The 27,995-nt window shown below is 48.2% G+C and overlaps 1 pseudogene; it reads left to right on the plus strand.

The window, feature by feature from the left end:
* The first annotated feature begins 487 nt into the window (after window positions 1-487).
* LOC115119375 (recombining binding protein suppressor of hairless-like) lies at window positions 488-27,995 on the plus strand (annotated as a pseudogene).

The following is a 27,995-nucleotide window of genomic DNA, read 5'->3' on the forward strand; positions in this document are numbered from 1 at the left end:
AATCTAGTTGCTTAATTTGAAGTGAGGTATAGTTTTAACAGTGAGTTGGTTTTTGTAATCTAGCAAATTCTATTTTCGGCTCACAGGGTTAACTAACTCTGCACTCCAATCCCCCTTCTGGTAAATGCAAACCAATATCATCTTCACTTTGTGAATAACATTTTAATTTACAGTTTAGGCTACAATTATGCTGTGAGGTGTAACTTCACTCCTAAAGCAACCACTCTACTGTAGTTTATGGGTTATAAAAGCGTGGGAATCGAGTTACAGTTTCACCTTGTGGGAGAAAAAAAAACGAGCATAATCTCGCGATAGATCGAGTCCAACCCCATTCTTGTCTATTGTGAGAGTTTTTCTATTCTCGCGCGATTTCGCAACTTTCCCACGGCTGTTGTGGCGTCTGCCCTCTGTCCGCCTCTCCTCTCCCTTTTTTCTACTCTCGTTCATATCTGTTCCCGTCGGGGTTCTTCTGTTCGTTGTGTTTGTCCCAGCGGCGGTGGGAATGGATTTGAGATCTCGCGATTGTTGGGACTTTAGAAGTTCCAGTGGAAAATGGCGCCCGTTGTGACGGGGTAAGTGTTGAAATTCAGAGCAACAAAAAAATATATATATGAAGGAAAGAACCGTTTAAAAAGTTAACTTAATTTGTTTTTGGGTAACTTGAGTTTCCTAACCACTTTGTTACACTCGTTTTTGTTTACCAGATAGCTTTGAAAGTGCTTTATTAAATTGGCGTCGCGCACTTATTGCTACTTTTGTGTCAATGTTAGTGCGGTGTTAGCTAGCCACAACGAAAAGCTAGCCAACTATCTACCTCTTTTTATCCGCCAGTAATAATATACCTAACTAGTTTACTTATTTTAGCTACATTTTATGGCCAGATCACCTGGCCATTATGTATATGCTGAGTTCAATTAAACAATGTTTTTATATTTGTTCAATGTTGCCTATCATGTAAAGTAACAAAGACAGTATATTAGTCGCATTTGTCCGACAAAAAACTGGCAACAAAGTTAGTTTTTAACTTCACTGATTTGAATCGTTCACTATGCCACCTGCAGCATAATTCAAATATACTGTTTAGTATAGTGTTTTTTTTTCATGGTAACACTCACCTGTTAATAGTCATGATGTTTTCAGATTGCTAGAATTGTGACAACTTCATGATGTAACTTTATCTAGTATAATGTGGAGCTGATAGAAAAGTACCTTGTTTTGTTTTCTTAAACAGGAAGTTTGGTGAGCAAGCTCCACCGCAGCGCCTGACGAGGTAAGGAAACGTTCCCACCACACGTTTCATAACTCGTCAGTCTCATTTAAACGTGAGAAACGTCTAGCTTCCACCTCCACAGCGTTTCTATTACTAAGGTGTAGAACCACTTATCCACATTAATTTCTTCCACTTTGCCATAAGATTTATTTTACACCCGTTTCTTTGAAGGCACACCATTCATACTGCAAGTGTCTAAGAGCATTTATTTATTTTATTTAACCAGGCAAGTCAGTTATGTATAGATACATAGAACTCTGTACCCCTGGTGCCTCTGTGTGGCTCTGTACCCCGGTGCCTCTGTGTGGCTCTGTACCCCGGTGCCTCTGTACCCCTGGTGCCTCTATGTGGCTCTGTACCCCGGTGCCTCTATGTGGCTCTGTACCCCGGTGCCTCTATGTGGCTCTGTACCCCGGTGCCTCTATGTGGCTCTGTACCCCGGTGCCTCTATGTGGCTCTGTACCCCGGTGCCTCTATGTGGCTCTGTACCCCGGTGCCTCTATGTGGCTCTGTACCCCGGTGCCTCTATGTGGCTCTGTACCCCTGGTGCCTCTGTAGAGCTGTACCCCGGTGCCTCTGTGGCTCTGTACCCCGGTGCCTCTATGTGGCTCTGTACCCCTGGTGCCTCTGTAGAGCTGTACCCCGGTGCCTCTATGTGGCTCTGTACCCCGGTGCCTCTGTAGAGCTGTACCCCGGTGCCTCTATGTGGCTCTGTACCCCGGTGCCTCTGTAGAGCTGTACCCCGGTGCCTCTATGTGGCTCTGTACCCCTGGTGCCTCTGTAGAGCTGTACCCCGGTGCCTCTATGTGGCTCTGTACCCCGGTGCCTCTGTAGAGCTGTACCTCAGTGCCTCTATGTGGCTCTGTACCCCTGGTGCCTCTGTAGAGCTGTACCCCGGTGCCTCTATGTGGCTCTGTACCCCGGTGCCTCTGTAGAGCTGTACCCCGGTGCCTCTATGTGGCTCTGTACCCCTGGTGCCTCTGTAGAGCTGTACCTCGGTGCCTCTATGTGGCTCTGTACCCCCGGTGCCTCTGTGTGGCTCTGTACCCCTGTGCCTCTGTGTAGCTCTGTACCCCGGTGCCTCTGTGTAGCTCTGTACCCCGGTGCCTCTGTGTGGCTCTGTACCCCGGTGCCTCTGTGTAGCTCTGTACCCCGGTGCCTCTGTGTAGCTCTGTACCCCGGTGCCTCTGTGTAGCTCTGTACCCCGGTGCCTCTGTGTGGCTCTGTACCCCGGTGCCTCTGTGTGGCTCTGTACCCCGGTGCCTCTGTGTGGCTCTGTACCCCGGTGCCTCTGTGTGGCTCTGTACCCCGGTGCCTCTGTGGCTCTGTACCCCGGTGCCTCTGTGTGGCTCTGTACCCCGGTGCCTCTGTGTGGCTCTGTACCCCGGTGCCTCTGTGTGGCTCTGTACCCCGGTGCCTCTGTGTAGCTCTGTACCCCTGGTCCCTCTGTGTAGCTCTGTACCCCTGGTCCCTCTGTGTGGCTCTGTACCCCTGGTCCCTCTGTGTAGCTCTGTACCCCTGGTCCCTCTGTGTAGCTCTGTACCCCTGGTCCCTCTGTGTAGCTCTGTACCCCTGGTCCCTCTATGTGGCTCTGTACCCCTGGTCCCTCTGTGTAGCTCTGTACCCCTGGTCCCTCTGTGTGGCTCTGTACCCCTGGTCCCTCTGTGTAGCTCTGTACCCCTGGTCCCTCTGTGTGGCTCTGTACCCCCGGTCCCTCTGTGTGGCTCTGTACCCCTGGTCCCTCTGTGTAGCTCTGTACCCCTGGTCCCTCTATGTAGCTCTGTACCCCTGGTCCCTCTGTGTAGCTCTGTACCCCTGGTCCCTCTGTGTAGCTCTGTACCCCTGGTCCCTCTATGTAGCTCTGTACCCCTGGTCCCTCTGTGTGGCTCTGTACCCCTGGTCCCTCTGTGTAGCTCTGTACCCCTGGTCCCTCTGTGTTGCTCTGTACCCCTGGTCCCTCTGTGTAGCTCTGTACCCCTGGTCCCTCTATGTGGCTCTGTACCCCTGGTCCCTCTGTGTAGCTCTGTACCCCTGGTCCCTCTGTGTAGCTCTGTACCCCTGGTAGCTCTGTACCCCTGGTCCCTCTGTGTAGCTCTGTACCCCTGGTCCCTCTGTGTAGCTCTGTACCCCTGGTCCCTCTGTGTAGCTCTGTACCCCTGGTCCCTCTGTGTAGCTCTGTACCCCTGGTCCCTCTGTGTAGCTCTGTACCCCTGGTCCCTCTGTGTAGCTCTGTACCCCTGGTCCCTCTGTGTAGCTCTGTACCCCTGGTCCCTCTGTGTGGCTCTGTACCCCTGGTCCCTCTGTGTGGCTCTGTACCCCTGGTCCCTCTGTGTAGCTCTGTACCCCTGGTCCCTCTATGTGGCTCTGTACCCCTGGTCCCTCTGTGGCTCTGTACCCCTGGTCCCTCTGTGTAGCTCTGTACCCCTGGTCCCTCTGTGTAGCTCTGTACCCCTGGTCCCTCTGTGTAGCTCTGTACCCCTGGTCCCTCTGTGTAGCTCTGTACCCCTGGTCCCTCTGTGTAGCTCTGTACCCCTGGTCCCTCTATGTGACTCTGTACCCCTGGTCCCTCTGTGTAGCTCTGTACCCCGGTGCCTCTATGTGGCTCTGTACCCCGGTCCCTCTATGTAGCTCTGTACCCCTGGTCCCTCTATGTAGCTCTGTACCCCGGTGCCTCTATGTAGCTCTGTACCCCTGGTGCATCTGTGTGGCTCTGTACCCCTGGTCCCTCTGTGTAGCTCTGTACCCCTGGTCCCTCTATGTGGCTCTGTACCCCTGGTCCCTCTATGTGGCTCTGTACCCCTGGTCCCTCTGTGTAGCTCTGTACCCCTGGTCCCTCTGTGTAGCTCTGTACCCCTGGTCCCTCTGTGTAGCTCTGTACCCCTGGTCCCTCTGTGTAGCTCTGTACCCCTGGTCCCTCTGTTTAGCTCTGTACCCCTGGTCCCTCTATGTAGCTCTGTACCCCTGGTCCCTCTATGTGACTCTGTACCCCTGGTCCCTCTGTGTAGCTCTGTACCCCGGTGCCTCTATGTGGCTCTGTACCCCGGTCCCTCTATGTAGCTCTGTACCCCTGGTCCCTCTATGTAGCTCTGTACCCCGGTGCCTCTATGTAGCTCTGTACCCCTGGTGCATCTGTGTGACGTTGTCGACAGTACATTGTTGTTTGATTGTGTTCAGTAAATGTTGTCTGAACGTTGTGTGTTTTTCCCCCTATAGAGAGGCCATGAGAAACTACCTGAAGGAGAGGGGAGACCAGACCTTACTCATACTACACGCTAAAGTGGCACAGAAGTCTTACGGCAACGAGAAGAGGTCTGTAGTTATTCACAGTGTCTCTGTATGAGAGAGAGAACGGTATTCATGGTGTCTCTGTGTGAGAGAGAGAGAACGGTATTCATGGTGTCTCTGTGTGAGAGAGAGAACGGTATTCATTCAGGGTGTCTCTGTATGAGAGAGAGAGAGAACGGTATTCATTCAGGGTGTCTCTGTGTGAGAGAGAGAGAACGGTATTCATGGTGTCTCTGTATGAGAGAGAGAGAGAACGGTATTCATGGTGTCTCTGTATGAGAGAAAGAACGGTATTCATGGTGTCTCTGTATGGGAGAGAGAACAGTATTCATGGTGTCTCTGTATGAGAGAGAGAACGGTATTCATTCAGGGTGTCTCTGTATGAGAGAGAACGGTATTCATGGTGTCTCTGTGTGAGAGAGAGAGAACGGTATTCATGATGTCTCTGTGTGAGAGAGAGAGAACGGTATTCATGGTGTCTCTGTATGGGAGAGAGAGAACGGTATTCATGGTGTCTCTGTATGAGAGAGAGAGAACGGTATTCATGGTGTCTCTGTATGAGAGAGAGAGAACGGTATTCATGGTGTCTCTGTATGAGAGAGAGAACGGTATTCATGGTGTCTCTGTATGGGAGAGAGAGAGAACGGTATTCATGGTGTCTCTTTATGAGAGAGAGAGAGAGAACGGTATTCATGGTGTCTCTGTGTGAGAGAGAGAACGGTATTCATGGTGTCTCTGTATGAGAGAGAGAACGGTATTCATGGTGTCTCTGTATGAGAGAGAGAACGGTATTCATGGTGTCTCTGTATGAGGGAGAGAGAACGGTATTCATGGTGTCTCTGTATGAGAGAGAGAACGGTATTCATGGTGTCTCTGTATGAGAGAGAGAGAGAACGGTATTCATGGTGTCTCTGTATGAGAGAGAGAGAACGGTATTCATGGTGTCTCTGTGTGAGAGAGAGAACGGTATTCATGGTGTCTCTGTATGAGAGAGAGAGAGAACGGTATTCATGGTGTCTCTGTGTGAGAGAGAGAACGGTATTCATGGTGTCTCTGTGTGAGAGAGAGAGAACGGTATTCATGGTGTCTCTGTATGAGAGAGAGAGAACGGTATTCATGGTGTCTCTGTATGAGAGAGAACGGTATTCATGATGTCTCTGTGTGAGAGAGAGAGAACGGTATTCATGGTGTCTCTGTGTGAGAGAGAGAACGGTATTCATGGTGTCTCTGTATGAGAGAGAGAGAGAGAACGGTATTCATGGTGTCTCTGTATGAGAGAGAGAGAGAACGGTATTCATGGTGTCTCTAGTGGATACTGTGTGTGTGTATTCATGGTGTCTCTAGTGGATACTGTGTGTATTCATGGTGTCTCTAGTGGATACTGTGTGTGTGTATTCATGGTGTCTCTAGTGGATACTGTGTGTGTGTGTGTGTGTGTGTGTGTGTGTGTGTGTGTGTGTGTGTGTGTGTGTGTGTGTGTATTCATGGTGTCTCTAGTGGATACTGTGTGTGTGTATTCATGGTGTCTCTCTAGTGGATACTGTGTGTGTGTGTGTGTGTGTGTGTGTGTTCATGATGTCTCTGTAGTGGATACTGTGTGTGTGTATTCATGGTGTCTCTAGTGGATACTGTGTGTGTGTATTCATGGTGTCTCTGTAGTGGATAATGTGTGTGTGTGTGTATTCATGGTGTCTCTGTAGTGGATAGTGTGTGTGTGTATTCATGGTGTCTCTCTAGTGTATACTGTGTGTGTGTATTCATGATGTCTCTGTAGTGGATACTGTGTGTGTGTATTCATGGTGTCTCTCTAGTGGATACTGTGTGTGTGTATTCATGGTGTCTCTAGTGGATACTGTGTGTGTGTATTCATGGTGTCTCTCTAGTGGATACTGTGTGTGTGTATTCATGGTGTCTCTGTAGTGGATAATGTGTGTGTGTGTGTATTCATGGTGTCTCTGTAGTGGATAGTGTGTGTGTGTATTCATGGTGTCTCTGTAGTGGATACTGTGTGTGTGTATTCATGGTGTCTCTGTAGTGGATACTGTGTGTGTGTATTCATGGTGTCTCTGTAGTGGATACTGTGTGTGTGTATTCATGATGTCTCTGTAGTGGATAGTGTGTGTGTATTCATGGTGTCTCTAGTGGATACTGTGTGTGTGTATTCATGGTGTCTCTCGTGGATACTGTGTGTGTGTATTCATGGTGTCTCTCTAGTGGATACTGTGTGTGTGTATTCATGGTGTCTCTAGTGGATACTGTGTGTGTGTATTCATGGTGTCTCTGTAGTGGATACTGTGTGTGTGTATTCATGGTGTCTCTGTAGTGGATACTGTGTGTGTGTATTCATGGTGTCTCTGTAGTGGATACTGTGTGTGTGTATTCATGGTTTCTCTGTAGTGGATACTGTGTGTGTCTATTCATGGTGTCTCTAGTGGATACTGTGTGTGTGTATTCATGGTCTCTAGTGGATACTGTGTGTGTATTCATGGTGTCTCTAGTGGATACTGTGTGTGTGTATTCATGGTGTCTCTGTAGTGGATACTGTGTGTGTGTATTCATGGTGTCTCTGTAGTGGATACTGTGTGTGTGTATTCATGGTGTCTCTAGTGGATACTGTGTGTGTGTATTCATGGTGTCTCTAGTGGATACTGTGTGTGTGTATTCATGGTGTCTTTAGTGGATACTGTGTGTGTGTATTAATGGTGTCTTTGTAGTGGATACTGTGTGTGTGTGTGTATTCATGGTGTCTCTGTAGTTGATAGTGTGTGTATTCATGGTGTCTCTGTAGTGGATACTGTGTGTGTGTGTGTGTGTGTGTGTGTGTGTATTCATGGTGTCTCTGTAGTTGATAGTGTGTGTATCTACCTGATGGGCTGATCTGTCTGTCCTATAGCCCCCCCCCCTCCTTGTATATATCTGATGGGCTGATCGGTCTGTCCTATAGGTTCTTCTGCCCTCCTCCTTGTATCTATCTGATGGGCTGATCGGTCTGTCCTGTAGGTTCTTCTGCCCTCCTCCTTGTATCTATCTGATGGGCTGATCTGTCTGTCCTTTAGGTCCCCCCCCTCCCTCCTTGTATCTATCTGATGGGCTGATCTGTCTGTCCTATATGTTCTTCTGCCCCCCTCCTTGTATATATCTGATGGGCTGATCTGTCTGTCCTGTAGGTTCTTCTGCCCTCCTCCTTGTATCTATCTGATGGGCTGATCTGTCCTGTAGGTCCCCCCCTCCTTGTATCTATCTGATGGGTTGATCTGTCCTGTAGGTTCTTCTGCCCTCCTCCTTGTATCTATCTGATGGGCTGATCTGTCTGTCCTGTAGCCCCCCCCCTCCTTGTATCTATCTGATGGGCTGATCTGTCTGTCCTGTAGGTTCTTCTGCCCCCCTCCTTGTATCTATCTGATGGGCTGATCTGTCCTGTAGGTTCTTCTGCCCCCTCCTTGTATCTATCTGATGGGCTGATCTGTCCTGTAGGTTCTTCTGCCACCCTCCTTGTATCTATCTGATGGGCTGATCTGTCCTGTCCTGTAGCCCCCCCCTCCTTGTATCTATCTGATGGGCTGATCTGTCCTGTAGGTTCTTCTGCCCCCTCCTTGTATCTATCTGATGGGCTGATCTGTCCTGTAGGTTCTTCTGCCCTCCTCCTTGTATCTATCTGATGGGCTGATCTGTCCTGTAGGTTCTTCTGCCCCCCTCCTTGTATCTATCTGATGGGCTGATCTGTCCTGTAGGTTCTTCTGCCCCCCTCCTTGTATCTATCTGATGGGCTGATCTGTCCTGTAGGTTCTTCCGCCCTCCTCCTTGTATCTATCTGATGGGCTGATCTGTCTGTCCTATAGGTTCTTCTGCCCCCCTCCTTGTATCTATCTGATGGGCTGATCTGTCTGTCCTGTAGGTTCTTCTGCCCCCCTCCTTGTATCTATCTGATGGGCTGATCTGTCTGTCCTATAGGTTCTTCTGCCCTCCTCCTTGTATCTATCTGATGGGCTGATCTGTCTGTCCTATAGGTTCTTCTGCCCTCCTCCTTGTATCTATCTGATGGGCTGATCTGTCTGTCCTATAGGTTCTTCTGCCCTCCTCCTTGTATCTATCTGATGGGCTGATCTGTCTGTCCTATAGGTTCTTCTGCCCTCCTCCTTGTATCTATCTGATGGGCTGATCTGTCTGTCCTGTAGGTTCTTCTGCCCTCCTCCTTGTATCTATCTGATGGGTTGATCTGTCCTGTAGGTTCTTCTGCCCTCCTCCTTGTATCTATCTGATGGGCTGATCTGTCCTGTAGGTTCTTCTGCCCTCCTCCTTGTATCTATCTGATGGGCTGTGGCTGGAAGAAGAAGACGGAGGAGATGGAGAGAGAGGGCTGTTCAGAGCAGGAGGCTCAGCCCTGTGCCTTTATAGGGATAGGAAACAGTGACCAGGAGATGCAGCAGCTCAACATCGAGGGGAAGGTAAGGGACAACACACACACACACACACACACAGAGGGAGAGTCACACCGACACACACACACACAAACACACAGAGGGAGAGTCACACTGACACACACACACACACACTGACAACACACACACACACACACACAGAGGGAGAGTCACACTGACACACACACACAGAGAGAGTCACACTGACACACACACACACACTGACACACACAGAGGGAGAGTCACACCGACACACACACACACACACACACAGAGGGAGAGTCACACTGACACACACACACAGAGAGAGTCACACTGACACACACACACACACTGACACACACAGACACGCTGACATGAAACCCACATTTCCTCATTTTCTCTCCCCAGAATGTCTTCAAGGGTAAAACAGTGTGTACACACACACACACACACACACACACACACACACACACACACACACACACACAGGCAGAACAGTGAAACACCTCCCTCAGTCTTTCCCCACAGAACTTCTGCATGACTGAAAATCCTGTGTTTCCACACTCAAATAACTTCTCTTCTCGCAAAATACTTCTCTCTCGCTCTCTCCCTCCTCTCCTTCTCTCCCTCCTCTCCTCCTCTCCTTCTCTCCTTCTCTCTCCTTCTCCCTCCTCTCCCTCTCTCTCCCTCCTCTCCTCCTCTCCTCTCTCTCTCCCTCCTCTCCTCTCTCTCTCCCTCCTCTCCTTCTCTCTCCCTCCTCTCCTTCTCTCTCCCTCCTCTCCTTCTCTCTCCCTCCTCTCCTTCTCTCTCCCTCCTCTCCTTCTCTCTCCCTCCTCTCCTTCTCTCTCCCTCCTCTCCTTCTCTCTCCTTCTCTCTCCCTCCTCTCCTTCTCTCTCCCTCCTCTCCTTCTCTCTCCCTCCTCTCCTTCTCTCTCCCTCCTCTCCTCTCTCTCTCTCTCTCTCTCTCTCTTCTCCCTCCTCTCCTCTCTCTCTCTCTCTCTCCTCTCCTTCTCTCTCTCCCTCCTCTCCTTCTCCCCCCCCTCCAGGACTTCTGCACAGCTAAGACTCTATACATCAGTGACAGTGACAAGAGGAAACACTTCATGCTGTCAGTCAAGATGTTCTATGGTAACAGTACAGACATAGGAGTCTTCCTTAGTAAGAGGATCAAAGTTATCTCTAAACCGTCCAAGAAGAAACAGTCTCTGAAGAACGCTGACCGTGAGTATGGAGAGGGAACACGCATGACTAGGACCACACACACACACACACATCTCCACAGTAATGGATAATAAATGTGTATTAGAGTATCAGATATTATAAAATAGTTTTTTCTGTTTTTGTTGTTTTTATAGGGTTCTATAGGGCTCTGGTCTAAAGTAGTGCACTACATAGGGAATAGGGTTCTATAGGGCTCTGGTCTAAAGTAGTGCACTACATAGGGAATAGGGCTCTGGTCTAAAGTAGTGCACTACATGGGGAATAGGGCTCTGGTCTAAAGTAGTGCACTACATGGGGAATAGGGCTCTGGTCTAAAGTAGTGCACTACATAGGGAATAGGGCTCTGGTCTAAAGTAGTGCACTACATAGGGAATAGGGCTCTGGTCTAAAGTAGTGCACTACATAGGGAATAGAGTTCTATAGGGGTCTGGTCTAAAGTAGTGCACTACATAGGGAATAGGGTTCTATAGGGCTCTGGTCTAAAGTAGTGCACTACATAGGGAATAGGGTTCTATAGGGCTATGATCTAAAGTAGTACACTACATAGGGAATAGGGTTCTATAGGGCTCTGGTCTAAAGTAGTGCACTACATAGGGAATAGGGTTCTATATGGCTATGATCTAAAGTAGTGCACTACATAGGGAATAGGGTTCTATAGGGCTATGATCTAAAGTAGTGCACTACATAGGGAATAGGTTTCTATAGGGCTCTGGTCTAAAGTAGTGCACTACATAGGGAATAGGGTTCTATAGGGCTATGATCTAAAGTAGTGCACTACATAGGGAATAGGGTTCTATATGGCTATGATCTAAAGTAGTGCACTACATAGGGAATAGGTTTCTATAGGGCTCTGGTCTAAAGTAGTGCACTACATAGGGAATAGGGTTCTATAGGGCTCTGGTCTAAAGTAGTGCACTACATAGGGAATAGGGTTCTATAGGGCTCTGGTCTAAAGTAGTGCACTACGTAGGGAATAGGGTTCTATAGGGCTCTGGTCTAAAGTAGTGCACTACATAGGGAATAGGGTTCTATATGGCTATGATCTAAAGTAGTGCACTACATAGGGAATAGGTTTCTATAGGGCTCTGGTCTAAAGTAGTGCACTACATAGGGAATAGGGTTCTATAGGGCTCTGGTCTAAAGTAGTGCACTACATAGGGAATAGGGTTCTATAGGGCTCTGGTCTAAAGTAGTGCACTACATAGGGGATAGGGTTCTATAGGGCTCTGGTCTAAAGTAGTGCACTACATAGGGAATAGGGTTCTATAGGGCTCTGGTCTAAAGTAGTGCACTACATAGGGAATAGGGTTCTATATGGCTATGATCTAAAGTAGTGCACTACATAGGGAATAGGGTTCTATAGGGCTCTGGTCTAAAGTAGTGCACTACATAGGGAATAGGGTTCTATATGGCTATGATCTAAAGTAGTGCACTACATAGGGAATAGGGTTCTATAGGGCTCTGGTCTAAAGTAGTGCACTACATAGGGAATAGGGTTCTATAGGGCTCTGGTCTAAAGTAGTGCACTACATAGGGAATAGGGTTCTATAGGGCTCTGGTCTAAAGTAGTGCACTACATAGGGAATAGGGTTCTATATGGCTATGATCTAAAGTAGTGCACTACATAGGGAATAGGGTTCTATAGGGCTCTGGTCTAAAGTAGTGCACTACATAGGGAATAGGGTTCTATAGGGCTATGATCTAAAGTAGTGCACTACATAGGGAATAGGGTTCTATAGGGCTCTGGTCTAAAGTAGTGCACTACATAGGGAATAGGGTTCTATATGGCTATGATCTAAAGTAGTGCACTACATAGGGAATAGGGTTCTATAGGGCTCTGGTCTAAAGTAGTGCACTACATAGGGAATATGGTTCTATAGGGCTATGATCTAAAGTAGTGCACTACATAGGGAATAGGGTTCTATAGGGCTCTGGTCTAAAGTAGTGCACTACATAGGGAATAGGGTTCTATATGGCTATGATCTAAAGTAGTGCACTACATAGGGAATAGGGTTCTATAGGGCTCTGGTCTAAAGTAGTGCACTACATAGGGAATAGGGTTCTATAGGGCTCTGGTCTAAAGTAGTGCACTACATAGGGAATAGGGTTCTATAGGGCTATGATCTAAAGTAGTGCACTACATAGGGAATAGGGTTCTATAGGGCTATGATCTAAAGTAGTGCACTACATAGGGAATAGGGTTCTATAGGGCTATGATCTAAAGTAGTGCACTACATAGGGAATAGGGTTCTATAGGGCTCTGGTCTAAAGTAGTGCACTACATAGGGAATAGGGTTCTATAGGGCTATGATCTAAAGTAGTGCACTACATAGGGAATAGGGTTCTATAGGGCTATGATCTAAAGTAGTGCACTACATAGGGAATAGGGTTCTATATGGCTATGATCTAAAGTAGTGCACTACATAGGGAATAGGGTTCTATAGGGCTCTGGTCTAAAGTAGTGCACTACATAGGGAATAGGGTTCTATAGGGCTATGATCTAAAGTAGTGCACTACATAGGGAATAGGGAGCCCAAAACAAGTCATTTTATTTGGTTAGAATTTGAATGGTTATTTGTAGAAGTCCAATAATTTGAGAGGATTTTCAAATACCTGTTTTTTTTATGTTTTTATACATTAACATTCAACTACTTTTAATTTCAAATAAAAAAATATATCTGAATGCTTTAAGTGCATGTGAACGGAATTGACATTTTTAAATAGTATTTGGAACCATCCGTCTCTCTCTCATACACAGGATGCTCTCACCACACACAGGATGCTCTCACCACACACACACAGGATGCTCTCACCACATTTAGAGAAGATTTACGGTTCCATAGAACTGACTGAGTATGAACACACACACACACACACACACGCTTGATGCGCAGTGGTTCGGTTTTCCTGAGTGGTTTCGGGACAAAGGTCTTTTTTTACGAGCTGTGTTGTAACTCTGCTGTTTTCATTTGACAATGATCAACTTCAAAGTGTCTCTTTCATGATCTCTTCATGAATGCATATCTAACCTTCTCCCTCCCTACTCTCTCCCTCACTCCCTACCCTCTCCCTCACTCCCTACTCTCTCCCTCACTCCCTACCCTCTCCCTCACTCCCTACTCTCTCCCTCACTCCCTACCCTCTCCCTCACTCCCTACCCTTTCCCTCACTCCCTACCCTTTCCCTCACTCCCTACCCTCTACCTCACTCCCTACCCTCTCCCTCACTCCCTACCCTCTCCCTCACTCCCTACTCTCTCCCTACCCTCTCCCATCTCTCTCTCTCTCTCCCTTCTCTCTCTCCCTACTCTCTCCCTCTCTCTCTCTCTCCCTTCTCTCTCTCCCTACTCTCTCCTTTCTCTCTCTCCCTACCCTCTCCCATCTCTCCCTCTCTCTCTCCCTACTCACTCCCTACTCACTCCCTACCCTCTCACTCACTCCCTACCCTCTCCCATCTCTCCCTTCCTTTCTCTCTCCCTCACTCCCTACCCTCCCATCTCTCCCTTCCTCTCTCTCTCTCTCTCTCTCCCATCTCTCCCTCTCTCTCTCCCATCTCTCCCTCTCTCTCTCCCATCTCTCCTCTCTCTCTCTCCCTACTCTCTCTCTCCCTACTCTCTCTCTCCCTACTCTCTCTCTCCCTACTCTCTCTCTCTCTCTCTCCCTACTCTCTCTCTCTCTCCCTACTCTCTCTCTCTCTCCCTACTCTCTCTCTCTCTCCCTACTCTCTCTCTCTCTCCCTACTCTCTCTCTCTCTCCCTACTCTCTCTCTCTCTCCCTACTCTCTCTCTCTCCCTACTCTCTCTCTCTCCCTACTCTCTCTCTCTCTCCCTACTCTCTCTCTCTCTCCCTACTCTCTCTCTCTCTCCCTACTCTCTCTCTCTCTCTCTCTCTCTCTCTCTCTCCTCTCTCTCTCTCCCTACTCTCTCTCTCTCTCCCTCTCTCTCTCTCTCTCTCTCTCTCCTCTCTCTCTCTCTCTCCCTACTCTCTCTCTCTCTCTCTCTCTCTCCCTACTCTCTCTCTCTCTCTCTCTCCCTCTCTCTCTCTCTCTCTCTCCCTCTCTCCCTCTCTCTCTCTCTCCCTACTCTCTCTCTCCCTACTCTCTCTCTCTCTCTCTCTCCCTCTCTCATCTCTCTCTCTCTCTCTCTCTCCCTACTCACTCCCTACCCTCTCCCTCACTCCCTTTCCTCTCCCATCTCTCTCCCTCACTCCCTACCCTCTCCCATCTCTCCCTTCCTTTCTCTCTCTCCCTCTCTCTCTCTCTCCCATCTCTCCCTCTCTCTCTCTCTCCCATCTCTCCCTCTCTCTCTCTCTCTCCCTCACTCCCTACCCTCTCCCATCTCTCTCTCTCTCCCTACCCTCTCCCTCACTCCCTTTCCTCTCCCATCTCTCCCTTCCGTTCTCCCTCTCCCTACCCTCTCCCTTCCTTTCTCTCTCTCTCCATACCCTCTCCCTCTCTCTCTCTCTCCCTACTCTCTCCCATCTCTCTCTCTCTACTCTCTCCCTACTCTCTCTCTCTCCCTACTCTCTCCCTCTCTCTCTCTCTCCCTACTCTCTCCCTCTCTCTCTAGTGTGTATAGCGTCAGGGACCAAGGTTGCACTGTTTAACCGGCTGCGTTCTCAGACCGTCAGTACCCGCTACCTACACGTGGAGGGAGGGAACTTCCATGCCAGTTCACAACAGTGGGGAGCCTTCTACATACACCTCTGTAAGTTACCCCTCCTCTTCATCTGTCTTCTGTGTTTCCTCTCCTCTCTTCCCTTCGGCCCAGCCCCTCTCTTCCCTTCGGCCCAGCCCCTCTCTTCCCTTCGGCCCAGCCCCTCTCTTCCCTTCGGCCCAGCCCCTCTCTTCCCTTCGGCCCAGCCCCTCTCTTCCCTTCGGCCCAGCCCCTCTCTTCCCTTCGGCCCAGCCCCTCTCTTCCCTTCGCCCAGCCCCTCTCTTCCCTTCGGCCCAGCCCCTCTCTTCCCTTCGCCCAGCCCTCTCTTCCCCAGCCCCCCTCTCTTCCCTTCGGCCCAGCCCCTCTCTTCCCTTCGGCCCAGCCCCTCTCTTCCCTTCGGCCCAGCCCCTCTCTTCCCTTCGGCCCAGCCCCTCTCCTCATTCCCCATTTCCTTAATATCTTCACTTTCCTCTAATAGCTTCCTCTGTCTTCCGTCTATTGAACTCTCTCTCCTCCTCTGTTTCAGCCAATCATGTTGTTACTCTGTTAATTATGCTGCATTGCCATGGTGATGTCGAAGTCAATGCCACCAAGACAAGACTTCAGATAAAGATGTATAGCATCATATAGAGGGTTGTTATAGTAACTATATATAGATATAGAGCATCATATAGAGTTGTTATAGTAACTATATATAGATATAGAGCATCATATAGAGGGTCGTTATAGTAACTATATATAGAGGGTCGTTATAGTAACTATATATAGAGGGTCGTTATAGTAACTATGACTCTCTCCCTATAGTGGAGGAGGAAGAGCCGGAAGGGGAGGAGTTTGCGGTGAGGGATGGATACATCCACTATGGTCAGACAGTCAAACTGGTCTGTTCTGTCACTGGTATGGCGCTGCCTAGACTGGTACGTACCAACGTGTCTCACCTCTCTACCTACAGGTCTGTCTGCTGTTCCTACATATTCACCTCTCTACCTACAGATCTGTCTCCTGTTCCTACATATTCACCTCTCCACCTACAGGTCTGTTTGTCTCCTGTTCCTACATATTCACCTCTCTACCTACAGGTGTGTCTGTCTCCTGTTCCTACATATTCACCTCTCTACCTACAGGTCTGTCTGTCTCCTGTTCCTACATATTCACCTCTCCACCTACAGGTCTGTCTGTCTCCTGTTCCTACATATTCACCTCTCTACCTACAGGTCTGTCTGCTGTTCCTACATATTCACCTCTCTACCTACAGGTCTGTCTGCTGTTCCTACATATTCACCTCTCTACCTACAGGTCTGTCTGTCTCCTGTTCCTACATATTCACCTCTCTACCTACAGGTCTGTCTGTCTCCTGTTACTACATATTCACCTCTCTACCTACAGGTCTGTCTCCTGTTCCTACATATTCACCTCTCTACCTACAGGTCTGTCTGTCTCCTGTTCCTACATATTCACCTCTCTACCTACAGGTCTGTCTGTCTCCTGTTACTACATATTCACCTACCTACAGGTCTGTCTGTCTCCTGTTCCTACATATTCACCTCTCTACCTACAGGTCTGTCTGTCTCCTGTTCCTACATATTCACCTCTCTACCTACAGGTCTGTCTGTCTCCTGTTCCTACATATTCACCTCTCTACCTACAGGTGTGTCTGTCTCCTGTTCCTACATATTCACCTCTCTACCTACAGGTGTGTCTGTCTCCTGTTCCTACATATTCAGGTGTGTCTGTCTCCTGTTCCTACATATTCACCTCTCTACCTGTCTGTCTCCTGTTCCTACATATTCACCTCTCTACCTACAGGTGTGTCTGTCTCCTGTTCCTACATATTCACCTCTCTACCTACAGGTCTGTCTGTCTCCTGTTCCTACATATTCACCTCTCTACCTACAGGTGTGTCTGTCTCCTGTTCCTACATATTCACCTCTCTACCTACAGGTGTGTCTGTCTCCTGTTCCTACATATTCACCTCTCTACCTACAGGTCTGTCTCCTGTTCCTACATATTCACCTCTCTACCTACAGGTGTGTCTGTCTCCTGTTCCTACATATTCACCTCTCTACCTACAGGTCTGTCTGTCTGTTCCTACATATTCACCTCTCTCTGTCTCCTGTTCCTACATATTCACCTCTCTACCTACAGGTCTGTCTCCTGTTCCTACATATTCACCTCTCTACCTACAGGTCTGTCTGTCTGTCTCCTGTTCCTACATATTCACCTCTCTACCTACAGGTCTGTCTCCTGTTCCTACATATTCACCTCTCTACCTACAGGTCTGTCTGCTGTTCCTACATATTCACCTACCTCATCCTGTTCCTACATATTCACCTACAGGTCTGTCTCTCCTGTTCCTACATATTCACCTCTCTACCTACAGGTCTGTCTCCTGTTCCTACATATTCACCTCTCTACCTACAGGTCTGTCTCCTGTTCCTACATATTCACCTCTCTACCTACAGGTCTGTCTCCTGTTCCTACATATTCACCTCTCTACCTACAGGTCTGTCTCCTGTTCCTACATATTCACCTCTCTACCTACAGGTCTGTCTGTCTCCTGTTCCTACATATTCACCTCTCTACCTACAGGTCTGTCTGTCTCCTGTTCCTACATATTCACCTCTCTACCTACAGGTCTGTCTGTCTGCTGTTCCTACATATTCACCTCTCTACCTACAGGTCTGTCTGCTGTTCCTACATATTCACCTCTCTACCTACAGGTGTGTCTGTCTCCTGTTCCTACATATTCACCTCTCTACCTACAGGTCTGTCTGTCTCCTGTTCCTACATATTCACCTCTCTACCTACAGGTCTGTCTGTCTCCTGTTCCTACATATTCACCTCTCTACCTACAGGTCTGTCTGTCTCCTGTTCCTACATATTCACCTCTCTACCTACAGGTCTGTCTGTCTCCTGTTCCTACATATTCACCTCTCTACCTACAGGTCTGTCTCCTGTTCCTACATATTCACCTCTCTACCTACAGGTCTGTCTGCTGTTCCTACATATTCACCTCTCTACCTACAGGTCGGTCTGTCTCCTGTTCCTACATATTCACCTCTCTACCTACAGGTCTGTCTCCTGTTCCTACATATTCACCTTTCTACCTACAGGTCTGTCTGTCTCCTGTTCCTACATATTCTCAGGTGATGTGTGATAGATAATCAGGGTGTCTCTCACCTCCTCCCCAGGTGATGTGATAAGCAGGGTGTCTCTCACCTCCTCCCCAGGTGATGTGTGATAATCAGGGTGTCTCTCACCTCCTCCCCAGGTGATGTGTGATAGATAATCAGGGTGTCTCTCACCTCCTCCCCAGGTGATGTGTGATAATCAGGGTGTCTCTCACCTCCCCAGGTGATGTGTGATAGATAATCAGGGTGTCTCTCACCTCCTCCCCAGGTGATGTGTGATAGATAATCAGGGTGTCTCTCACCTCCTCCCCAGGTGATGTGTGATAGATAATCAGAGTGTCTCTCACCTCCTCAGGTGATGAGTGATAGATAATCAGGGTGTCTCTCACCTCCTCCCCAGGTGATGTGTGATAATCAGGGTGTCTCTCACCTCCCCAGGTGATGTGTGATAGATAATCAGGGTGTCTCTCACCTCCTCCCCAGGTGATGTGTGATAAGCAGGGTGTCTCTCACCTCCTCCCCAGGTGATAGATAATCAGGGTGTCTCTCACCTCCTCCCCAGGTGATGTGTGATAATCAGGGTGTCTCTCACCTCCTCCCCAGGTGATGTGTTATAATCAGGGTGTCTCTCACCTCCTCCCCAGGTGATGTGTGATAGATAATCAGGGTGTCTCTCACCTCCTCCCCAGGTGATGTGTGATAGATAATCAGGGTGTCTCTCACCTCCTCCCCAGGTGATGTGTGATAATCAGGGTGTCTCTCACCTCCTCCCTAGGTGATGTGTGATAAGCAGGGTGTCTCTCACCTCCTCCCCAGGTGATGTGTGATAAGCAGGGTGTCTCTCACCTCCCCAGGTGATGTGTGATAAGCAGGGTGTCTCTCGCCTCCCCAGGTGATGTGTGATAGATAATCAGGGTGTCTCTCACCTCCTCCCCAGGTGATGTGTGATAGATAATCAGGGTGTCTCTCACCTCCTCCCCAGGTGATGTGTGATAGATAATCAGGGTGTCTCACCTCCTCCCCAGGTGATGTGTGATAGATAATCAGGGTGTCTCTCACCTCCTCCCCAGGTGATGTGTGATAGATAATCAGGGTGTCTCTCACCTCCTCCCAGGTGATGTGTGATAGATAATCAGGGTGTCTCTCACCTCCTCCCCAGGTGATGTGATAGATAATCAGGGTGTCTCTCACCTCCTCCCCAGGTGATGTGTGATAGATAATCAGGGTGTCTCTCACCTCCTCCCCAGGTGATGTGTGATAGATAATCAGGGTGTCTCTCACCTCCTCCCCAGGTGATGTGATTGATAATCAGGGTGTCTCTCACCTCCTCCCCAGGTGATGTGTGATAGATAATCAGGGTGTCTCTCACCTCCTCCCCAGGTGATGTGATTGATAATCAGGGTGTCTCTCACCTCCTCCCCAGGTTATCCGTAAGGTGGACAAGCAGACAGCGTTGATGGATGCAGACGACCCAGTGTCTCAGCTCCACAAGTGTTCCTTCTACCTGAAAGACACCGAGAGAATGTACCTCTGTCTCTCACAGGAGAGAATCATTCAGTTCCAGGTACACACACATACACACAGACACACACACAGACTGATGGACACACACACACAGACTGATGGACACACACACACACTCCTATACACACACACACACACACACTCCTAGCCCCTTGTAGATCGGAGCCAGGTTTGTGGTATCTGGTAATAGCTTTTCCCAGCCGTCTGTTCAGCTAAAATCAGAGTTTCTTATTGGACCACTAGTTCATCTAGTCCCTCCCTGTTTAATGAGGGTTTCTTATTGGACCACTAGTTCATCTAGTCCCTCCCTGTTTAATGAGAGTTTCTTATTGGACCACTAGTTCATCTATTCCCTCCCTGTTTAATGAGAGTTTCTTATTGGACCATTGGTTTCGGTAGTTGTCTTCTGGTTGGTTTCTAGTGAAATTCCACCCTGCTCAGATGGCATCGTTATTTGCATCTCATTTGCATACACCCACACCCTGCCCCCCAAAAAAGACCAGTAAGGAGATGATAAATGACAGATTTGCATATCTCCTTCCCCAGGCCATGCCCTTCCCCAAAGAGACCAGGTCTGCGTTCAGTACGTTGTGGAACGATTCAGTACGTTGTGGAACGATTCGGTACGTTGTGGAACGATTCGGTACGTTGTGGAACGATTCGGTACGTTGTGGAACGATTCGGTACGTTGTGGGACGTTCCGTACGTTGTGGGACGTTCGGTACGTTGTGGAACGATTCGGTACGTTGTGGGACGTTTCGTACGTTGTGGGACGTTCGGTACGTTGTGGAACGATTCGGTACGTTGTGGAACGATTCGGTACGTTGTGGAACGATTCGGTACGTTGTGGGACGTTCGGTACGTTGTGGGACGTTCGGTACGTTGTGGTTCGGTACGTTGTGGGACGTTCGGTACGTTGAACTGAAGCGGTGTTGTACTGAACGACCAGTCTGTTTGTTTAAACGGGGAGGGGTTGTGGGTTGGGGAATGCTGTCAGCATGGCCACTCCCCTTTTTTAAATTACGCCACTAATTTCTTCAAGCAACACCTCACCACAGTTCAAACCCCCGAGCTGACAAGGTACAAATCTGTCGTTCTGCCCCTGAACAAGGCAGTTAACCCACTGTTCCCTAGTAGGCCGTCATTGAACATAAGAATGTGTTCTTAACTGACTTGCCTTGGTTAAATAAAGGTCAAATAAATGAAATCCATTTTTAAAAACACCCACCAAGCAGGAGAGAAGTCTGTTCAAGGACGTTTTGGAGAAACGTGTCTTTCAGTATAAACTGTTCCGCATCTTAGCCCACGTCAACTCCAACTGAAGGCACCTCAGTAATGAGAAACTACTCATTAGCATATCTCCTCCCCCAAAAAGACCAGTACGGAAGGAAATGACTAATTAGCATATCTCCTCCCCCAAAAAGACCAGTACGGAAGCAAATGACTAATTAGCATATCTCCTCCCCCAGGCCACGCCCTTCCCCAAAAAGACCAGTACGGAAGTAAATGACTAATTAGCATATCTCCTCCCCCAGGCCACGCCCTTCCCCAAAAGACCAGTACGGAGGTAAATGACTAACATATCTCCTCCCCCAGGCCACGCCCTTCCCCAAAAAGACCAGTACGGAGCTAAATGACTAATTAACATATCCTCCCCAAGGCCACGCCCTGCCACCAAAAAGACCAGTACAGTGCTAAATGACTAATTAGCATATCTCCTCCCCCAGGCCACACCCTGCCCTAAGGAGCCCAGTACGGAGGTAAATGACTAATTAACATATCTCCTCCCCCAGGCCACACCCTGCCCTAAGGAGCCCAGTACGGAGGTAAATGACTAATTAGCAAATCTCCTCCCCCAGGCCACACCCTGCCCTAAGGAGCCCAGTACGGAGGTAAATGACTAATTAGCAAATCTCCTCCCCCAGGCCACGCCCTGCCCCAAAGAGCCCAGTAAGGAGATGATAAACGATGGAGCCTCCTGGACCATCATCAGTACAGACAAGGCAGAGTACACCTTCTACCAGGGGATGGGTCCTGTACCCTGTCCTGTTACACCAGTCCCTGTGGTGGAGAGTCTACAGGTACACACACACCTACACACACACACACACACACAACTCACACACACACACCTTCTACCAGGGGATGGGTCCTGTACCCTGTCCTGTTACACCAGTCCCTGTGGTGGAGAGTCTACAGGTACACACACACCTACACACACACACACCTACACACACACACCTTCTACCAGGGGATGGGTCCTGTACCCTGTCCTGTTACACCAGTCCCTGTGGTGGAGAGTCTACAGGTACACACACACCTACACACACACCTCCACACACACACACCTTCTACCAGGGGATGGGTCCTGTACCCTGTCCTGTTACACCAGTCCCTGTGGTGGAGAGTCTGCAGGTACACACACACCTATACACACACCTACACACACACACCTAAACACACATTAACATATACCTACATACCTAAACACACACATACCTAAAACCAGTATATTCTCTACTGAGAGACACACACACACACTAACCCCTCTGTTGTCTCTCTAGTTGAATGGGGGAGGGGACAGGACCCACACTAACCCCTCTGTTGTCTCTCTAGTTGAATGGTGGAGGGGACAGGACCCACACTAACCCCTCTGTTGTCTCTAGTTGAATGGTGGAGGGGACAGGACCCACACTAACCCCTCTGTTGTCTCTCTAGTTGAATGGTGGAGGGGACAGGACCCACACTAACCCCTCTGTTGTCTCTAGTTGAATGGTGGAGGGGACAGGACCCACACTAACCCCTCTGTTGTCTCTAGTTGAATGGTGGAGGGGACAGGACCCACACTAACCCCTCTGTTGTCTCTAGTTGAATGGTGGAGGGGACAGGACCCACACTAACCCCTCTGTTGTCTCTCTAGTTGAATGGTGGAGGGGACAGGACCCACACTAACCCCTCTGTTGTCTCTCTAGTTGAATGGTGGAGGGGACAGGACCCACACTAACCCCTCTGTTGTCTCTCTAGTTGAATGGTGGAGGGGACAGGACCCACACTAACCCCTCTGTTGTCTCTAGTTGAATGGTGGAGGGGACAGGACCCACACTAACCCCTCTGTTGTCTCTAGTTGAATGGTGGAGGGGACAGGACCCACACTAACCCCTCTGTTGTCTCTCTAGTTGAATGGTGGAGGGGACAGGACCCACACTAACCCCTCTGTTGTCTCTCTAGTTGAATGGTGGAGGGGACAGGACCCACACTAACCCCTCTGTTGTCTCTCTAGTTGAATGGTGGAGGGGACAGGACCCACACTAACCCCTCTGTTGTCTCTAGTTGAATGGTGGAGGGGACAGGACCCACACTAACCCCTCTGTTGTCTCTCTAGTTGAATGGTGGAGGGGACAGGACCCACACTAACCCCTCTGTTGTCTCTCTAGTTGAATGGTGGAGGGGACAGGACCCACACTAACCCCTCTGTTGTCTCTAGTTGAATGGTGGAGGGGACAGGACCCACACTAACCCCTCTGTTGTCTCTAGTTGAATGGTGGAGGGACAGGACCCACACTAACCCCCTCTGTTGTCTCTAGTTGAATGGTGGAGGGACAGGACCCACACTAACCCCTCTGTTGTCTCTCTAGTTGAATGGTGGAGGGGACAGGACCCACACTAACCCCTCTGTTGTCTCTAGTTGAATGGTGGAGGGGACAGGACCCACACTAACCCCTCTGTTGTCTCTAGTTGAATGGTGGAGGGGACAGGACCCACACTAACCCCTCTGTTGTCTCTCTAGTTGAATGGTGGAGGGGACAGGACCCACACTAACCCCTCTGTTGTCTCTAGTTGAATGGTGGAGGGGACAGGACCCACACTAACCCCTCTGTTGTCTCTAGTTGAATGGTGGAGGGGACAGGACCCACACTAACCCCTCTGTTGTCTCTAGTTGAATGGTGGAGGTGATGTGGCCATGTTGGAGCTGACAGGACAGAACTTTGCTCCAGATCTCCGAGTCTGGTTTGGAGATATCGAGGCTGACACCATGTACAGGTAAGCTGTTGTGTGAGTGACAGAGAGACGGCTGGCATGGTAACGCAGGTATCGTGTTACCGTGGTAACTGTATAATCGGTGTAATTGAACATTATGGATTAGGACTGTCATGTCATTAAAAAATACAATTATTAAAACGGTTATTTTATTTGTTTTGTTTTTCTATGAACTCAATTTTTAAGAGGACAGACTTGACCCAAAAGCAGTAAAAAATGTAAAAGTGAGGTACCAACCGCAGTCACAACTGATATCCGGAGAGACCAGAGGAGGCTAACCTCTAACCCGTTTTTAAACTGTTGTTAAGTTAACGAACGACTGGCTGAAGACGGATGACGTGCGGTCGAGTCCGTTTCCGTGGTAACGCAGACTCCACAACGTGCAGGATCTCGCGGTGAATCTGTCTTTTTGTCTAACCCCTTCTGTCCCAGGTGTGGAGAGAGCGTGCTCTGCGTGGTGCCTGACATCTCCGCCTTCAGAGAAGGGTGGCGCTGGGTCCGTCAGCCCGTCCAGGTCCCCGTCACCTTGGTCCGCAACGACGGAGTCATCTACTCCACGGCCCTCACCTTCACCTATACCCCGGAACCAGGCCCTCGGCTTCACTGCAGCGCTGCCGGAGCCATCCTCCAGACTCACAGTATCTCCTCTTCGTCCTCATCCTCGCCTTCCTCAGGGAGTCTGGGGATGGGAGGTTTAGGGGGGTTGGCGGAAGGACAGACGGGCTACGGGATTGGTCAAGGGGGAGGGTCAACCAATAGCGTTGGGTTGTTGTCGGGTTCATCGGTGATGTCAGTTTCGTCATAGCAGTGGGGAAGTGTGTGTGTGTGTGTGGGGGAGGTGAGAGGCTCATGGACATGCTTTGGAACCAAGCTCGCTCGCTCGCTCGCTCAAGGACTCTTTGGAAAGAGAGCGGTTGAGTTGAGGAGGAGAAGGGAGGAAGAGAGATGAGGTTCTGATGAGACAGACCTTGGAAGGAGGGGATCCCCTCTCTCTGGCGCCCCCGTGTGGTCGGTTGTGGACATGACACTGCAGCCTGGGTCATTCAGTCTGGGAGAGGTTTCACCTCCAGGATGACACAATAACTAGGAGCCCTTTTTATACATTTGTTGGAGAACAACTTTTTTTATTTTCAACACTCACTCTTTCTACAAAGTTTAGATATTTTTTTTGACCCACAACAAAGGGCTTTGGTAATGATGGAGATATCACTCGTGTGCAGAGAAACGTCATTATTGTTTATGGGTGAAACATTTATTACAGTAACAATTTTTACGGACCAAGGAATATTATTTTTATATTTTATAAGCTTTAGCCGAGGTACATTTTCAAATGTTTTTTTGTTGTATTATAACATTTTCGGGAGTACACTTTTTGTTACCAAATAGTTTTTTTTCTCCATTTGAGAGAGAGAGAGAGAACTCTGAGGAGATTGAGTAACGTGATTCAGGCTGCGTCTCAATCGCCTAAACTGGATTCCTCCCTTTATTAGTGTGAAAGAGTGACGCGACCTCGGGGTGCAAGTCTTTAAAGTCTGGAAAAGGTCAGGGTTGTAGTTATCTGAAGAGTTGAACAAGTGAAAGCGAACTCGAAAGTAGGTTTTCTCTCTCTCTCTCTACCCCATCTCTTCCACCTTCTCTGTCCTGTCCGGATTAAGGAGAGGAAATTAGGCTTGGTGGTAAAGGGAGGAAGGAAGCCATTTTGAGACGGTTGACATGCACCCCATAATCTCAGCCAGTTTCTATAGCAACCTTAAATCTTCCTGGCCAATCGCCTTAAATTGATCAGTCTCTCACCAGACCTTTTTAGAAGAAACAAAAAAAATATATATATATATTTTTTTGTATGTTGTGTGTTTATATAAGGTTGTCGTTTTCTGAAACTGTGTTTGGTCGACACTCGTCAAGCCAAGGCCTGGGAGTGTCTCATCATGTCGTTGGTCTCTCAAATGACACCTGATTTCCTAAATAGTGCACTACTTTAGACCAGCCCCCCCCCCCCCCCCCATTGGGGATCCTAAAATAGGGATTGGAGTGCCGTTTGGGATGCAGAAGTTGGTTTTTACACTACCGTTCGGCCTCATTCCCACATCGGCCCCTAGTAGACGTTTGTGTAAATCTGAGAGGATTGTACAGGTATTAACAATATGGTAATCACCCCTGTGGCCTTCTAGGCTTCGGGTAATTCATGCCATTTTTGATTACTTAGTGCATCTAGTGGTCATTTGCTTACCTGGTGCACGCTATCTAGGGGCTAGGGATTGGTTTGGGACTGGGCAGAAGTATTTTTTTTATTTTAACGAAGAGCTTTAAAAATGCCACAACTGCCTTTTAGCTTGTAACACTTTCAAGCAGCTCCCCCTCTTATCTATCTAATGAAGCCGTAGCATCAAACAGAAATCACTTGCGTCGCTAAGCTGATAGCCCCACTACACTGTAAATGTAATTCGCTAAAGCTTCATTGGAATTCAATTGGCTAAGCTAATGGCTAATGCTACAATGTAATTCTATGAGTGAAGCTAAGCTAATGCTACTATGTAGTTCTATTTTAGTGAAGCTAAGCTAACGCTAAGCTAAGCTACAATGTAAGTCTAGTAGTGAAGCTAATGCTAATATGTAATTAATGTCACTTGCCTCTACAGCTAAACTTAATGGAAATCACAAATCCCTAGCAAGAGACTGTTTTCTGTCTCACCACTGTCTGTTTTCTCACAAAGTAGCCTCTTTTTGTAGCTTAAGTGTTTCACACGTCACATTTTTAGGTAGCCTATCAGTTGGTGTTTTTTTTTATTTTTCATTTTTGTTCATCACGAGGGAATCATTTTTCCCATGTTCAGCATACAACTACAATGTTTTCCCTTCACTGTAGAAAAAAAAACGGTTTTTGAAACGATTGCCAAAATATGTGTGTCCCAACTTTGTTGTGGGTCAGGTCGGTGGACCTGTCACCTGTTGCTTACCGGTCATTGGTGCTGTACTACGCTGAAAGGGATGGTTGCTCTGTTACTATGGGAACAGGTTATGATCACACGTACTGTAACTGGCTCTAACTGATTTTGATTTGAGTTGTAACAGTTTTTAATTTTTTTTGCCGGTTTCCGTCTTGGATCGATGCTCGTATGGCTGTTTTTGGTGTTATTCATTGATTTTTTTAAAAACTGTGGAAGTTATTTAGTTGGCAATCGGTTCTCAAATACAGGTCACAAGTTTTTTTACTTTCTTGGAAGAAAATTCTCTTTGTTCTGCTCTGCTATAATTGTGGTGCCTTGCCTCCTCTTAACAAGTACGAGGAACAATATGACTGTTCTCAAATCTGTGGTCCCCACTCAAACCCTAACCAGTATAAGCTAACACAACTATAAAACTGGCCTTGGATCATTTTCTTACGTGATTATTTTTTTTCCCTCCCTTCATATTGGTGGTGTCTCTTGGGTCGTTATTCACTAGGAAACTAAAACGGAATGGAACTCTGCAGGCAACGACCTGAACTTGTCTAAATAAGAAACGTTTGTTTTTCCCATTGCAAAACATTCTGCGTGATTTGCACTAATGAATACAACCCCCCCCCCCATACCTTTTTCCTCCCTTCCCTGTTACAGCTGAACCACTCGTATTGCCTTAGCTCAGCCTATGGAGTGAGTCATCGCTGGACCACTCGTATTGCCTTAGCTCAGCCTATGGAGTGAGCCATCGCTGGTTCTGGTGGGCCGTAGTGTGAAGGCAGGATTTTGTTCCAGCTCTTAACATACCCAATTTAATCTAGTCTAATCGTGGTCAACAAATCAATTCAAGACCAGGAGTAGTGGCTTCATTTTCAGTTGTTTGAGCAGGGTCGGGACAAAAACCTGCACACACACACACAACTCTTTTTAGACGAGAGTTGTGTTTCCCCCGGCCTTATCTATAGTGTAGATGAACCTAACGCAGAAATAGCCACCACTCTGTGGTTGTCTGGGTTGAAGACACTGATGTGATGCCCTAATTCACACTAAAGGGAGGCTTGACCAGTTCAGTACAGCTCGGGTTTGGCCCTATAGTTGTGAATCAAATGTTTTTTTGTGTTTGTTTTGCTTTCCTGAGAACTGAAACGATAAACAATACTCTTAACATGCCAAATGAATCAACTTTTCCCCCGTTTTTAACTTTGTCTGCAATCTGAACGGGGACCCTACTCCATATACAGGTCATTACCTACAGAGTCTAATGTATCACTATGTAGGGAATAGGTTGCCAGTTCAGACAAAGTCTGTGTTTTTCCTTCTTTTGGACCTCTTGAAAGCCAGCTTCTTTTTTTTTACACCACATAAAGAAGGCCGAACAACATAAAATGCATTGAGTTTTTTTTTTTTTTTAAATGTCTCTGAATAAAATGTCTTTATGCCTTCAGGCTCTCTTGGTTGAGCGAGTCACTCTAAAAAAGGCAGGTCTGACAGCATTGGAGAAAGGAAAGGTCAAGAAATAAAAGTTGGGAGTTGG

Source organism: Oncorhynchus nerka, linkage group LG18 (genome assembly GCF_034236695.1).
Source record: "Oncorhynchus nerka isolate Pitt River linkage group LG18, Oner_Uvic_2.0, whole genome shotgun sequence".
Classification (NCBI taxonomy): Eukaryota; Metazoa; Chordata; class Actinopteri; order Salmoniformes; family Salmonidae; genus Oncorhynchus; species Oncorhynchus nerka.